Below are 12,324 nucleotides of genomic sequence, written 5' to 3'. Positions count from 1 at the left end.
CGGCGCCGCCCCGCCGGGGGGGAGCGGAGCGGGGCGGAGGGAGGTGGCCCGGCGGCCGCCGCGACCAGTGGGGAAGGCGGGCTGCAGCGCGGCGCCTGGCTGCTGGGCGCTGGCTTTAGGTGAGCCCCGGGGGCGGAGAAGGGCCGGGAGAGGCGGGGGGTGCCACGGAGAGGACGGCCGAGGCCACGCCGCGCCGCGGAGGGCAGGATGTGGCGGAGAGGCTGCCGGCCCGGCCCGCCCCGCGCCGCCGCCATCGCCATCGCCATCGCCGTGGCCACGGCCCGGCCGCCCCGCCTGAGATGGCGCCGCGGCAGTTGCCGCCGGCCGAGCCGGGCTCCCCAGCCTGGGGCTGGAGCGGCATTGTTTCCTCCGGGAAAACGTCCCGCCGTTCCCGCGGGCCCGAGCGCCCCCTCAGCGGCCCCGCTGCCCTTGCCTCCCGGGCGCTGCGTGCGGGAGCGGCCTGTCAGCAGGGGCCGGGAGGGAGGCCCGGGGCCTGCCCGTGCTGCCAGGCGAAGGGCGATCCCGGGGGGCGGGCGGGCGGCCGTCCGCGGTGCCGGGGCCTTGAGGAGGGCACAGCTGACGGTTAGCATCGGCCGTCTCGGGAGTGAAGGGAAAAGTGGCCCCGGGAGTAGAAGGGCAGTTTAACAGATTTTTGATTTCAGCAGCTTCTTAGCGCTTGGGAATGAAAATGTGTGGTAACAAACACATTGCCCTTTAGATTTTTTCACTTGTCTTTGTATGTCATTTTGGACTTGTCAAGGATAAGAAGAAGGGAATTAACAACCTACTGTTCCAGAAACCATATAAGCCAAATTACCGTGCATTTGAGCCAGCAGAGCAGTGGCAGACGATGAGCGGTTCTGATTCTAGATCCACCTTGTAGAAAAAGGGTGCCCTACGATGAATACGTACTTGCACAATAGAGCAACCAGTCTGTAATACTTACAACACCGAGTGAGTGTTGGGGAGGTACACTTTATCTGCCAAAGTTAGGCTTTTCCAAATGACTTGTTCTCATGCACACCTGGCGTTGAATTGGACAAAAGAGAGTCCAGGGATTGAGTCTGTCAGTGCAGCTTTTTGAAAAGGCGTTAAATACATCGAGTCTATGAAATTTGTTACTGTCTTTCAGCACCTGCTTTGTGGTTGAAGGTTTCATTTTCAGTGACCTTTGAGGGATAGAATAGAGATGCTTTAGTGGTGACCATATTTGCATTAAGAAAATTTCTTAACACTGCCACCACTTACTATCCCTGATGTGAACACAAAATTAATTGTTAATTTTCTATGGACTAGGCTAAGTTTAATTGGCTTGGGTATTCTATCTGAGCTAACGGACCCTACGTCTAGAACTATTTTCTTTTATTTAGTTGTTTGTCTTGTAGGACACAGATGACTTTGCGATGAGAGGGACATAACACTCCTGCCATATGTAGTTCACAAAAATAATAGACACTTTTTAAAATAAAAGGCTTGGACCATTCCCTTCTAAGATAAGTGACAAAACTTCATGGATTGTAGTGCAAGAATTCAGCTTAATTCTTTAAATTTCTAAGCTGCACTGTGGCAGTGGATACCACAAAGACAGCAAGGCCGTCGGTTGACTTAGCAAAACATTTTCTAGTCCCCATTTTGAATCAGAAAAAAACCAGTGACAAACCCTGAGAAGGTGAATTAACTAATACCCGAAGTTTTAAAGTTTGTTTAAAGTATGAAATGATGAAATTTTGCTTGAAGAAATCCTCACCAAACATTTGTCAGTCCTGCTGACTGATTATTCTGCTTCTAAGTCACTCATTTCCTCCAACCTTGTATCTCCTTTGTCCTCACATAAGATTAGTTTCGTTAAGTGCAATAACCCTACAAACATGTAATATAATTTGGAATAGTATGGAACAAAATTGCTCTGGATTCTTCCTTAATCTCAGTTTCCTCCATGTTTTAGAAATTTGTGCTTTTTATCGATGCCATGCTCAGCATAGCTTGAGGTAGCTTCAGGACCTTCCCTAGAGAGTTTCTGTGCTGGGGCGGATGGGTAAACGTATTTACTGGTGAGTTGTGTGTACTGGTGAGATGTAGTAAAAGCAGCTTTAACTTTGGTAAATAAGAAAATCTACAGATAACCATGGCTTTGCATTCTAGGAAGCAGACCATGATAAAAGTGTTTTCTGTGTTTTTCCTTGAAAGATGAAGTTTTAATTACTGAATTGTCCAACAGTAAAACAGTCTATACCTTTTGCTGAAACTGGCTAGACACTATTCTGATGTAGAGCAAGCAGATGGTTTCCTCCCTTGTGTCTCAGGTCTGCTGCAATGCCTGGAGATTTGTTGTGATTAGGCTGCCACAGGGGCATTTGAAAGGTCTGTTTAACTTGTGTTTTAAAAACAGGGCAGTGTGAATGATAGTGTACTAGGCAGGGTGCAGAAATATCCTCACTGAAGGTAATTGTCGAAAATCGTTATCACAGAGAAATACTGTTGCAAAGGGGGGAAGTGCTCTCCTCAATATTTTTCTAAGGAGGAGTGTGTCCTCTTTCTAAGTGATGTCTGAGTGGCATTTGGAAAATAAGCAACTCCATCTCGCTCAGTAAAATTTCTCCAGCCTTCTCTTCATTCTGATGGTAGAATATTAGTAAAATGATCACCGAAGGCTGAACTTGAGGGGCTAAAATATCAACTGAATGAACCCTTGGTTTTTACAGATTCTTTCCAGCTACGTGGCTCATGGAGGTAGAAGATTTAAAATGGAACTAAAAAGCCAGGAAAGAATACTTCTTAGAAAATCAGTGGTTGCAGCTGGTATTTTAAGACCCTTCAAATACTCTGCAAAAAAAAAATAATACAGTTGCCTGTAAGGCCTATGAACAGATGGAAATATTTCTCTTCATCATTCTCCTAGTTGGTGATGACTGTTTTCTTATTACTGTTCTGAAGTTTTTTCAAGCCTTTATTGGCCTAGACCTGCCAGGCAGCATGAACTTCCTCCTGTGAGCTGCTGGGTGATTTTGAACGTCTGTTCACCTCCGAGCAGGTCAAGGCTGCTCTCTGCCTTGCTGGATCAGACTCTCAGCTCATCTTTCGTAACTGCCAAGGTCTTTCATAACCTCTGATCTTTCATAACCCCAAACACTAGCCAGTTTGTCTCCCATGCCTTTTGTAACCTACACACATGCCACACACTTAATCTCGTCTACTTGGAATAGGCTTGTCCTGGATGAACCTGAAATACTAGTGTTTCTCGGATGCTTCGTCTGTCTGAATCCTCCTGAGCCCCAACCAGATTTGTGTAGAGATCGGACTTCCTTCCCTGAGGCAACGAACGCTCAGCAGAGGGGAAAACCTGTTCCCTCTGACCTCAAAGCAGAAAACGGAGCGTAGCTGTGGATTTCTTTCTCTCCCAGGGTGTGAAGCCCTTATTGACTTAGGTGTGGCTCAGCTGGAGGTGTCAGTCTCTTTCACTTCCTGTCCTAAACTGCTGCACGGCATTCATGGGCACGGCTGCTCTGCGTGCCACCTGGAGATCCCTGTTGCGGTCTGCTTGGTCTGCGGTGCAAAAAGCAGGGTCACTCAGAGTGAAGCTGCTGCAGCTGAAATTGGTTTAATGACGCCTCAGCGGACAGCTTGCCATTCTCTTCTTCAACAGTAATTGCATACTGCAGTGATGCAATAAAATTGGTTGTAGTTTTTGCAGAGGGAGGGTAACCTCTCTGTAGCTAGCCAGCCATCGATGTGGAATCTGCAGATGTCTTCCAGTGCGGATCCTTCTCACTTCACGGATTTGATGGATGATCTCTTAATAGGGAATTAAATGGGAGAGCAAGTAGCTAACAGCTTTAATAAAAACTGGGCGGGGGGGGGAGGAAGCAATCTTTTGGAATTATTAGCCTGAGTGCGAAAGAGCATTTCCTCAGCATGACAGCCAGAGGCTTGCTGCGCTGTTATTAAAGCACTTCAGTGGGAATCCATGCAGATGGTCTTTTTACACAGCATAGGATTATATTGGATTAGTCATACAAAATTGTTGTTTACTGTCTCTAGCCCTTTTCCCTGGAGCTTTTATCAGTATCTCACGAAGAATGAAGTTTTGAGTCTGCCTTTAAGAGGTAACCCAGATGGCAAGCTTTTTGTTTGTCCAAACTACTACAATGTTGTAGTAGTTTTAGTGCAATGGTCATGTTGCGGTGCGAGGTTTTATAGCTGATAAAAGAGGATGTTTGGCCCAGATTTTTGTTTCGCCTTTTGGGTGTACAAGAAGGGAAGGTAAATTGGAAGGAGGTGCTCTCTCTTCTTGCTGGACTCCCTAGAAGAGCGGTGCTGATCCCACTTCTGCTTCATCAGAGACAGACAGGAATTACTAACACTGGCACCATTTTTCATAATGCTCGCTAACGACTCATTAATGACATAACGCTCGATTAATGCACTGTTCTAAGTGGTGTATTAGGTGTTTCTTGTGGTCCCATTCTGTCATGCGGAGTCATATTCTGACCACCTTTCTTCTCTGCATCCAGAAGGCCCAGGGATCGCTGCTTGGACACCCTCTGCATTTTGCCTCCTGCCACAAACTAGTCAAAAGATAGTCTCAAACATGCAGTGCAGGAGTCTTCCTTCAGATCTACCTTGGGGGTTGGTATGGTAACATGCAAATCGAGATTTTTGGCTTCAAGGTCTGACAGAGAGCTCTACTGATAAAATGGCATCCTTCAGTGTTTTCTGGAGTTTTCAGACTGGCTCTGTCATCCCGGGAAATTTTCCCTTCTAGGAGGTATGGCTGCGAGAGCTTTCCTGGGGTGCAAATGCCTTTCATTCTCCACCGAGAGGTATTTTTCTTCTCTGGTGGGAGTTCTGTGGACAAGGTGATACAGTCCCAAGCTGTTACTCTTTTTCCTAGACCATGTCTGTGGGTGTAGAATAGTATGTGGTAAAGGTCTTTTTCCCTGGCCTTGAAGGGAGAAGTGGCAGACTGTCTCTGCCACATGCATGCCAGTATTATTTTTTGAACATTATTCACTGAAAAGGCTAAAAATAATATGCCTTCCCTGAAAACAAACTAGTATTATAACCTGATGTTTTTATCACTGAAAGTTATATAGACCTTTGGTCGGTGTGCTGTGGCAGGGATCCCTGTAGCCTAATTTGGTTTAAAAAATATTACCTCTGTTTGGTTTTGTCAGCTTTAAGATTAAATTTATTTCCTCATACATTATGAGAAAAGATTTCTTGTTTCTAATTTTGCAAAGAGTCATCTTAAATCCAATCAGGTCGTGGTGCCTTTCATCTTGATATGCAGGAAATGTTCATGTTTTGAACTGAATTCTGAACTTTTGCATTTAGCTGTCCTCTGTGGTTGTGCCAAGGCTCAGGAAAGCCAGACTGCGTCTCCCTGTTTCAGGGAAGGCTTCTGAACACAAATGGGATTATTGCTTCCTGACCCAAGCTCAAAACAAGATGGAGGAAGGGCCTTTTTCCTGTGTTGGACATTTTATTAGCGATTGTTCCATGATTTTTCAACTGGCATTTGTCTGTGAGATTGGCAGCACTGATTGTGCCAAAGAACGTAACGGGCAGGAAGACTACGTGAGCCTTGCCATCTTCCACCTTGAAGGGGACTCAGGAGTTGTTGCTGACACGGCTGGTGGATGGAATAAAAGAGACATTAATTTGGGGCAGGTGAAATTTTTATGTTTTTACAAAGACATGTAGATTTTCATAGGAGAATTTTAATTCCTGGAAAATCTCATGAAGATAGTAGGTCTCTGAGGGTTGAAAGGACATATACTGCCCTTTAATCTGTGTGGAGAAAAGGCTACGCTTGGAGTTATTGTAGGGTTGCATCAAGTAATCCCATGCTCATATATTTTCTGACAAATTAAATCAATGATTTTGGTGCACATGTAGCTGAAAAAAAGTGCTATGGGTCACATTCCTGCTGTTTGGCAGTAAGTAGCAGGCTCAGCACCGCTGGAATCGATGACATTTTCACTCATGTGTGCCAGCATGAAATGTGTCTCTGTTCATACCAAGCTGAGTTAGAAACAAAAATGCATGGAAAAAAGAATGTGTTCAACAAACCAGCTGAATAACAGTGTACAGAAATGTTTCTGCTGTAATTGTTTACAGTGGAAAGTAAATATCTTAGTGGCATTTCATACATTTACTGCCACAGAGAAGTTTTTAAAAAATCATGTATGGTTAGTATCTCTGCAAAATGAACATGTTTCCTAATCAAGTACACAAAAGTCTTTTATCATTTGTATAAACTGTGGTTTGTATATACATGCAGGCTAACATCTTTTGATTCTTGGATGCTTCAAAATCTGATGTCCAGTGCTACTCAGGCTTGGGCCATTTTTACACATCTATCGACTATCTTTAATTTGGAAGAACGGATGTTCATTTTGAAGTGGAGCCACTTAAAATCAATGACCACTTTTGAAAATGTTTGATCGTAATGTGCATGATAAAACCTACAAGAGCTTCAGCTGTAGCTTTTTCTGAGAGGTTGAAGATACAAATAGGGGTTTTTTGGTGTCATTTGGATCAGCACTCATTTGATAAAATCTGAATCTTACACAAATTCCTTGCGGGTCTAGCTGCATAGGTGAGAAACCTGGCTGCTCTCTGCTTCCTCCATCTATCTTCAATTCCCATGCCAGCCATGGAAAAGCAGGACAGAGGGGGGCTGCGTGGCTCAGATTCTAGGTCAGAAATCGGGAATTCTTGTTTCCCTTTTAGCTCTGTTGGCTCATTTCCCAACTTTTCTGTGTGTCGTTTTCCAGCCTGTAGAACAGAGATGATGTTCTACTGCTAACAATTTTTGAGTTCTGAAAATACTTGGGTCTTAAAAACTGGGCATAGCCGCTGCGTTGTTGTCAACTCCTGGGTAAGTAGGAGAGCGGCAGTGTGCCCAGAACTAGTTGTGTTTGTAGAAGAGCTAGGGAAACGGTCTGCAGGTTTCACATCTGAGAATGACCCAAGACCTATTGTGGGCTTGTTTTCTCTGCTACTTCTGATCTCTCTAGGTTGTTCTCTGAGTGCTGCCCAGTGCTATCCTTTCCATGCCTGCTCTAGTTTCTGCAGAAACCCTGAATTAATCCATCTGTGCTTCCTCCTCTTTTTGTTTTACTGCTCCACCCATGACATTTAAAAAAAACCAAAACAAAGCCAAACAGCTGGGTACCATAGGAATGTAAGTCCTAGCGAGCCTTGCACGTTCTTTATAAAATGCTATTCTTTGATATTCAAGTGGCCTTGCCTTGTATGGTATTAAGCAATTGTGGCTAGTCCTGACTTTCCCAATATTGAGGAAAAAAATTTTATCCTACTCATGCTGTCTACGGTGAGATACTGGTATAAGGATATGCTGGATTCCACTGTGCTGATCTTTTTCCACCACACTGGCTTATACTACAGCTTCCCTTTGTCACTTGAAAAATTATTTCTGAAGTAGTCATTTTAAAAAGTTCTGCAAAATATCAGAATTACTATTATATCAGAGCATGTTATCTTCTAAATTAATAACATAGAATCATTGAACTGTTGGCCTAAAAGGGGCTTTAAAATTATTTTTGTCTACTTGCTGTATGCCACTATGCTGTGCATATTAGATGTACCTGTATCCAAAGTCATGCCTGAACATTCTCTGATCCGTTTGTTAAAACCTCTAGTGAGGGAGAACTATGTGTATTTTTCTTCTTTGATATTAAGAAAATTTTCACTGTCATCCAACTGAAATAATCTCTGTTGGAAAGTAACTTTATTTCTGCTCATCCTCCTCTCAGGGACATGGGAAACAATTATTACCGTCCTTTACAATAACCGAAGATGAAGACAAAGTCAGTTAAAATGTTTTCTAGACTACTCAGGACCTTACCTGAGATCTTGTTTGTGCTGGATAAAACACAATAGAACTGAGTAATTACCTCTCAGGATATTGCTACTCCATCTGAAAATGAGCTCTCCCTTTTTCTGCAGCACGACTGCGTTGCTGGCTGGTATTATATGTCCCACTTTTATTTTTTCTTACTGCTGCTGTAGCTAGTTACATCCAGCTATATTTTTGTCAAGAAGTGATTTCCTGGTTTTCATACTATGAACTGTCAGTTGCTAATTTATTCAGTGTGAGTTGCTGATTAAAGTAGCAATTTTGTTCCCAGGGTCTTTACGGACAAGGTGACTCATCATGGGCCCCAAGAATTAGCAGTGTTGTGTGGCTGCTTCTGCAATTATGGAACCAACACAGAAATCTTCACAGACAGAGAGGATTTCTGGCAGCAGTTAACAGCATGGGCACATCGTTCCCTCCCATGCACTCTCGGATTGTTAACAGCCTCACAGTTTGGATCTCATGTATATTCAGCTCGGCACAGTGGCTTTTACCTTGCACTGTGACCTCTGTGCAAAGTGCAAGGAGTTGGCCAGATGTGTGACAGGCTGATCCAGGTTGATGGCAGAGGAGGAGAGATGCTGGGGTTGTGCCCTGGAGCTCGAGGTGTGTGCCATCTCCCTTAATCTGATTACATTTACAGTTCCTGGTTGCAGCCTAATGTGGCCAGAGTGTCTTGTACCATGTGTTAGGTAAGTTGTAGACCCACAGTAGGCAGTAGTGAGCTGCTGTCATCTCCCCCCTCTCTTCCCAGGCATGAATGGTTCACAGAATCACAGAATCACTAAGGTTGGAAAAGACCTGTAAGATCATCAAGTCCAACCATCAACCAAAAAAACCACCACCATGCCCATTAAGCCATGTCCCACAATGCCACGTCCACACGTTCCTTGAATACCTCCAGGGAGGGTGACTCCACCACTTCCCTTGGCAGTTTATTCCAGTGTGTCACCACTCAGTAAAGACATTTTTCCTAATATCCAGTCTGAACCTCCCCTGGCGCAACTTGAGGCCATTTCCTCTTGTCCTGTCACTCATCACTTGGGAGAAGAGGCCAACACCCACCTCTCTGCAACCCCCTTTCAGGTAATTGTAGAGAGCGATGAGGTCTCCCCTCAGCCTCCTCCAGGCTAAACAACCCCAGTTCTCTCAGCCGCTCCTCATAAGACTTGTGCTCCAGACCCCTCACCAGCTTCGTCGCCCTTCTCTGGACACGCTCCAGCACCTCAATGTCTTTCTTGTAGTGATGGGCCCAAAACTGAACACAGTATTCGAGGTGCGTCCTCACCAGCGCTGAGTACAGGGGCACGATCACCTCCCTGCTCCTGCTGGCCACACTATTTCTGATACAGGCCAGGATGCCGTTGGCCTTCTTGGCCACCTGGGCACACTGCTGTTCCTCGCAAACATTGCCAGGCTCTGCAAGCAGGTGGGCTACACGGTCAAGATGGCGGGGCAGGTGACATCTGGCAATGTTTTACACCAAAAAAAAAAAAAAGATGGCAACATGCGATGGGCTGTAAGTAACAAGAGAGGCAACATTTTATACAAAGACGGGAGGTGCAGAGAACAGAAAAAGACAGATTTGAGACCTAGAGAATGAGAAACAGGAAAGGTTTTGAACTGTCAATAATAAAGGCTACTGAGACCAGCAGGCAATAATCACTGCTTTGGGTCAGTCTTACTGTGATGGGTGATCTTCTTGTGGCTGGTGAGCGCCTTTTGTTGGTGTGTTATCTGTAAGGTCCAGTCTGTCCTGAGGGTGGAATGCTTTTGTCCTGCCTGTGTGCCCTCCGGCCTGATCTGCCATAAATACCTGCAAAATACAAAAACCAAAGGCAAAACCCTGCAAATAGGAGTAATACCAAGTACCACGAATACCAGGGATACAAACCCCCACACACTGGGTAGCAGCATTACCAGGCATGCTGTTACCTCCTGCCTTGGTGGATATTACTTGAACAGCCTGTGCCGTGGCTTCTGTTGTGATGGGAGCAGGAGGTGCGGAATATGCTTTTGTAGAGATACATAACTTGGTGTGTGTTGATGTACAAATGCGTCCACGCAGATCTGTAATTGGCAGTATTGTCAATGCCATGCACTCGGTATCTGTTGGTCGCAGAAAATAAAATAGTGCATAAAACTAACGACCATTTAAAAGCGATAAGTTGAGACTGGGTGTTTTTACGCTGGCTGCGGAGAGTGAGGTTCACAGCCACAGTAAAGCTGGTTCCGGAGCACCCGCAGGTGGATCAGGAGTCCCGCTGCCACGGTCCGGTGCAGGCCGGGTGGGAGGTCTCTTCCTCAGGGCAGCTGAAAAGCGCCGGGCCAGCTCCGGTGTGAGCCTTTCCCCGCTGCGGCAGTGCCCGCCGGGGGGCGCTCGCTGCTCAGGTGGCCGCCGAGCTGGGCCCCGCCTGTCCGCGCTCAGGCCGTGCCGCTCCCGAGCGGGGAGGAGGAGACCTGCCCGGCGCGGGGGCCGCCCCTCCCCGCTCCGCTTTCTGCCGCTTCCTTGGCGACGGGGGTGCCGGGGGGGGGGGGGGGGGGCAGCCAGGGCCCTTGACCGGGAGGGGTCGCTCGCCTATGACGTCCACTGGTCCGAGCCTATCCGGATGGGTTTTTGTGGCAAAGGCGACCGCTGGAGAGCCGGGAGGCGAGCGGTGGAGTCAGGCAGTGAACGGGGCAGCTAGGTGGGGGCCTTCCACGGCGAGGTGCCCCCGGGGCGGCGGGTGCGTTTGAAAGAGGGCGCGAGGGGGCCCCGGCCGCTCCCGGGGCGTCCTGCCTGAGGCGGGGCTCCTGGCGCCATGGCCCTGCCCTCCGTCCACAAGTGCCTCCAAGTGAGTGGGGCCATGGCGATGCCAGCTTGCGGGATAGCCTGCCGTCCGTCCGCGGCACGCCCCGGCTCTCGGGAGCCCCGCGGAGGGCCCTTCCTCCCTGCCCCGGCTCGGCCTGGAGACCGCGCCCGGGAACACTCGGGCACGGCGACTCTCGGCTCGGCCTGGTTTGCCTTTACCTTCAGGGGCAGAGCTCACGCTTACAGCAGCTTACAGTTGCTGATCTTCCTTCTCTTGGCTGAATGTCGGTCGAAAGCATCAGTTTTACTCAATAGTCTATAGGTTAGGGCATGATAGTTGCATTTTGGGTGATAGGCGTGATTATATGCTGCTGGGTGAGGTTCAGCAAATGTGTGCAAGAAGCTCTGTTAATGGGGCTGTAGTTTAGACTTTCAGCTTTGGTGAGGTTAAGACAAAAATAAATACGAACTTAATTGCAGAGCTGATGTTTTGACTTTAGAAGTATAACTGAAAACTTGTATGTTTTGTCCCTTTGTAATTTTTTTTTTAAATACAAAACCATTTTACCTTATCATTCAGTAATGAATTATGAAGTTGCATTAGAATCCTTTAATATATGTGCTAAAAAAGCTGTGTTTTAGTCAATTCTTCATAAAGTTTGAAGCCAATTTATATAGCTCAAGATAAAGGTAGTAAAATCTGAAATGTTATCAGCTCAATTAATACTTGATCTGAAAATGTTGCTTGATTTTACCTTTTTAATTCTCTTCCTTTTCAGCTTAGTGATGAAAATGAACAGTTAGTCAAGAAGTTGAAAAAACTACACATAAAAAATAAGGAGCTAGAAAAGAATCTGGGTCAGATCCAAGAAAAACTGCATCTGCAGCAGTTAATGCATGACTGTATCAGAAGCAGAGAGTAAGAATTGTCAAATGTTACTTTTTGTGTCAAAAGAAGTTCAATATTTCAGGACTTGTACCCTGTTATTCTTCAGATGAACTAGACCTTCTCTGTTCTGCATGTTTGGAGGGGCTGTCTGAACAGGATGGTGGGGATAGAGAATGCTGGAGCTGTGTAAAGGAACAAAGGATGGCTGTGGCAACTTGGACAAAATTCATTGTTGTAGTAAACCAAATAATTTTAATATCAATAAGTAATACCCCTGCTTAGCCAGCATGCTGTCTCTGTCTGACTGCAAAGAGTTTTAGACTATTTTGCCCACAAACAGTAGTAAGATGGTTCAGTTGCATCAATACTGTTTAAAAGATTCGGAAACTGGGACCTTAGAACCTGAAAAACTGTAGCACTAGTGTTTTGAAGAGTGTTCTGCCAGGATTTAAATACCTGTTTGCAAAAAATGTCAAGTTTAAATTTGGTGCATTTATGATGCTGCATGGAAACCTCTATTGTCAAATCAAACTGAAAAGTAATTCAGCCTTTTTCAGTTGCTTTGTTTGATCCAATTAAAATTGTAAAATCTGATTTTATTAAGCTGTTCTGTTTGTTTCAATTAAGTGTTCAAGTTCAAACAGAAACCCATTTATGGCATAAGGGTGGATACAGCAAGGATCTTAATCTAGAAGGTGACAATGTCAGGTGAGTTCTTGGAAATTGGTTCTTCACAGAATTAAACATTCTTTTCCGCGG

The 12,324-nt window shown here is 45.8% G+C and overlaps 1 protein-coding gene across 2 annotated transcripts in view; it reads left to right on the top strand.

Annotated features, from left to right (window-relative positions):
* Positions 1–65: 65 nt before the first annotated feature.
* The window catches only part of MPPE1 (metallophosphoesterase 1), a 35,434-nt gene continuing 23,175 nt past the window's right edge, over positions 66–12,324 (top strand). For both annotated transcript variants that reach the window (XM_059815753.1, XM_059815751.1), the window contains exon 1: positions 66–119. The gene's annotated coding sequence lies outside the window, so the exon portion shown is untranslated. The remainder of the gene's footprint in view (positions 120–12,324) is intronic.

This window comes from Gavia stellata, chromosome 3 (assembly GCF_030936135.1).
Source record: "Gavia stellata isolate bGavSte3 chromosome 3, bGavSte3.hap2, whole genome shotgun sequence".
Lineage (NCBI taxonomy): Eukaryota > Metazoa > Chordata > Aves > Gaviiformes > Gaviidae > Gavia > Gavia stellata.
The sequence above is the reverse complement of the archived record's forward strand: the minus strand, read 5'-3'. Positions and strand labels throughout refer to the sequence as shown.